This window comes from Pinus tabuliformis, chromosome 8 (genome assembly GCF_031772625.1).
Source record: "Pinus tabuliformis cultivar Carrire ecotype Pingquan chromosome 8, CPIR1, whole genome shotgun sequence".
In the NCBI taxonomy this organism is placed as follows: Eukaryota; Viridiplantae; Streptophyta; class Pinopsida; order Pinales; family Pinaceae; genus Pinus; species Pinus tabuliformis.
The window spans coordinates 1,213,760,650-1,213,764,301 of NC_142294.1; the positions used below are offsets into that span (position 1 = coordinate 1,213,760,650).

General features: G+C 38.3%; 1 pseudogene; it reads right to left on the reverse strand.

The window, feature by feature from the left end:
• Positions 1-1,336: 1,336 nt before the first annotated feature.
• On the reverse strand, positions 1,337-2,760 carry LOC149239743 (CRS2-associated factor 2, chloroplastic pseudogene; annotated as a pseudogene).
• Between the last annotated feature and the right edge of the window lie 892 nt (positions 2,761-3,652).

Here is a 3,652-nt window from a genome sequence, read left to right on the forward strand (position 1 = left end):
AGGATCAATAGCCTCAATGGCATGATACATAACTTTCACACCATCCATTTCAAATTCTTATAATAACCAGGATCAATAGCCTCAATGTCATGATACGTAACTTTCACACCAAGTATGTGCTTGTAAAATGATCAGGTAAAATAGACATTTAAGAGTTTGCCATCTAATAATGCTTTTGCAACATATAAAGAACATAATCAACAAAAGATCAGAAAGCAACATATGTATGTTCCCTTTGCACCACTACATATTTGTGTTCGTCGAGCCTATTTGCTGGAAGATTCATATAATGATTTATTGATGCGTTCAAATCAAGATCTCAATGGGCACCTATCAGTGCATTTTCAAGGAGAAGAAGGCATTGATGCTGGTGGGTTAATAAGAGAATGGTACAAATTACTCTGTAAGGTGATTTTTGACAAAGGTGCTCTATTGTTCACCATTACTCTGTAGAGTGATTTTAAACAAAGGTGCTCTATTGTTCACCATTGTTGGGAATGAATCTACATTTCAACCCAATCCAAATTCAGTTTTTCAAACAAAACATTTATCATACTTCAAATTTCAAATTTGTAGGATGTGTAGTAATGCTTCTCTTAATCCAAATTCGGTTATTCTAACATAACATTTGTGCTACTTCAAATTTGTAGGATGTGTAGTAGTGCTTCTCTTAAACTTTAGTGCATCATTAATTTTAAAAGGGAGGGGTTTTTAAGTTTCATCTTCCCCTTAAAATATGCAAATATATGTTATCCTCGTTGAATTTTGCAAACGCTGCATTCGGGCCAGTCGGCGCCTGAAAGTTTGACTGGGCCTACCAATTGAAATATCAAGAAGCCTCACGATCTAAACGATTAGAAGTACCATAAACGAGATATCATTTCAACAATATTATCATTTTATATTATTTAATGTGAAAGATATAAATTATAACGAAAAATGAAGAGGATTTGTCCGACTAGATTGTTAGATTTAAACTAACAGTCTAAATGAATTAAAAGGTATTTTTTTTAATAGCTATTAAATTCTTAACTGCAGCCATAAGAGTTCAATGCTTTGAGTAATTTTATTGCATCCATTACCCTATGTATCAACCAAAATTTTGTTTCCAAAAAAATTATCACTTTCATGCATCATCTTCTGTTTCGCATCGATCTGTGATAATAAATGAATATTGCCATCCTTAATACATTACATACTTTTAGCATTCGAAATGATGACACGTGTTGTTGAAGAAGGTAACGATTCAGATGATGTGTTCAAGGAATTAGCAAAAATAGCAACACGGGCAGTTGACGAATCACGACCTACATATTCAAAAGATCGACAGGTGTCTCTACATTTCTCTAGTCTTGGAAAATGGTGTTGTACGTGTAGAACCAGACATAGATAGCATACTATGAGTGGAATAATCTGCCTCTAAACCTATTTCTTCTTTAGAAGTATCCATGCCATTACAATTATGTGTTTGAACATTTATTTTCTGCTTAAGGGCATCCTCATTTTCACCCAGTTTAACTAACTCTTTGCATTTCACTGAAAAAGATGACTTTTCCAATTCTTCTGGTAAAGATCTGTTATGTTCACTAGTCACAATTACACCTTCATGAGAAACATCCTTGGATAATGTAACAACGTTGTGCTTCAATAATCCTATCTCTAAAGAGGTTGTCAATTCCCCAGTTCCAGAGAATAATTTCTTACCAGATGATTGAATAACAAAGACTTCAGAATCAGTAGAATTATCTCTACTAACTTCACTAGCAGACTTAGAAGCAAGCAGGGCTCGCTCTTCAAAATACTTAGGTGCGTATTCTCTACTTCTCCACATTAATATATGCTCTTTATCAAACGAAAGCAACACACAAGAAACCAGTTCCTTAAGTTTGGCAGCTATCCTTTTTAATCGCTAGGTTTCATTCCTCGGCAATTTATCCGCACCAGATCACATTCTTCAAAAGCCTCTCTGACATTTTTGACAAGATTAAAGTAGACACCATTTTTTCCTAATTTACAAATGGGTGGTAGATGACGTCTTTTTCTTCGTAATGCATCTGCTTCTTCTATTGTCATCCCAGCAGCAGCTCGTTCAATCAGCTTCAGATAGGGAGGTGTTGCAGGCTTCCAATGCATCAAGGGAAAAGTTGGACGGTTTTTGCAGTTATAGTTTCGGCCCGGAAAAAGGTATACTACTCCACCAACACGACGAATGATCTTTCCGCCAAACATTATCCATGTCTGTTGCTGGAACACCTTTGCATTTTATCTTACAAACCTGTCGACGTCTCCAATGAGTATGGATCAATTCTAACATATTGTGTCAATCCATCCCTTCCAAGATTAACTTGACAATTTCCTGAAGTCGACGAGCTCATTAATATCGTTCCTCGGCAAAGGCTCCCCCAGTATCTCATATCGGGTCCTGGCATCATATTTGGGGCCGTTATCCATGATAAAAGGGTCGGGCGCCTCGACGTACTTCGCGCCCTTCTTGTCGGGCAGAGAAGGGTTGAAGGAATCCAAATCGGCAGGCATTTTATTGCTCTTCGGAAGAGGCGCTCTTCCAATCCATGGCCTGTTTATTGTGGGCGGCCCGAAAGGAGCGAAGAGTGGCTCTCTGAGGGCCAGAGGCTTCACCTTAGGGGTCTCGGTGTAGCTGAATTTGAACTCGAATGGCGCCCCTTCTACTCTGTATGATGTTCCGTCGCTATTGACTGTGACTCCTCGGTTGTCCCCTAGCTTGTTTGTATTGTGGTCCATATATCTATACACTTTCTTGTTCTTGCCGTGGCACTTTGCCTTTTATCCTTCGGGATTATCAAACAGATTGGGTGCCTAAATTTCCACTCTCCTGCTGCTCCTGATTGTGGTGCCGCTGCTTCTTTTATGGAGGGGAGGAAGAGTGGGCAGAGTGGGAGCCAAAAAATGATAATTATTGTTGGTTTTAGTGTTGGAAGCAGGAGGAATTGCAGAAGGCGAGGAGAAAATATTGAAGGAGACACCATTGTGAATTGCTGCCAGCACCTGTTAATTATTAACTACGCAACTTGTTAAGGCGGATAGTTAACCATTTTTTGTTGCATGGTTAAGATGGAGGCATCTGAGCGCGACAGTTTAGGAGGGCGATGCATCTTAGAGTTGGTGCATGGAGGATGCACACAGATGTCAAGTGGAGAGCATAATAGTGAGTAAAAAATTGTGTACATATGTCAGATACATATGCGAAGTGTAGGCGAAAACGAGAGGTTCACTGATTGAGAAAAAAGGCCTTCGGCCTAAATATCCGTCTGCTTCTCATTCATCATCACTGACGTTTTCTCAGTTGTAAGTTGGTTATTGTTGGCTCTAAACTTGTTGGATTGGCGTCTTAAAATCTTAGTGGGCTAAGTTGTCGGAGATGTCAGATTCTTTATATATATTTTATATGGATATATTTCATCATCATAAAACTTATTATTATATTTATTTATTCAGTTTTAAATTTAATTATTATTACAAATATGATTAATAATATATATATACTATTTTAGTTTGCTCAATGAATGTATCTTAGGAGCGAGCTCTGAAACCTGCTCCTAGGGTTTCTTCCCTGCACCTCTCGATCCTTCCACCAGCGCTGGCAGCACACCAACTTCGATTCGAGGTTCTCATC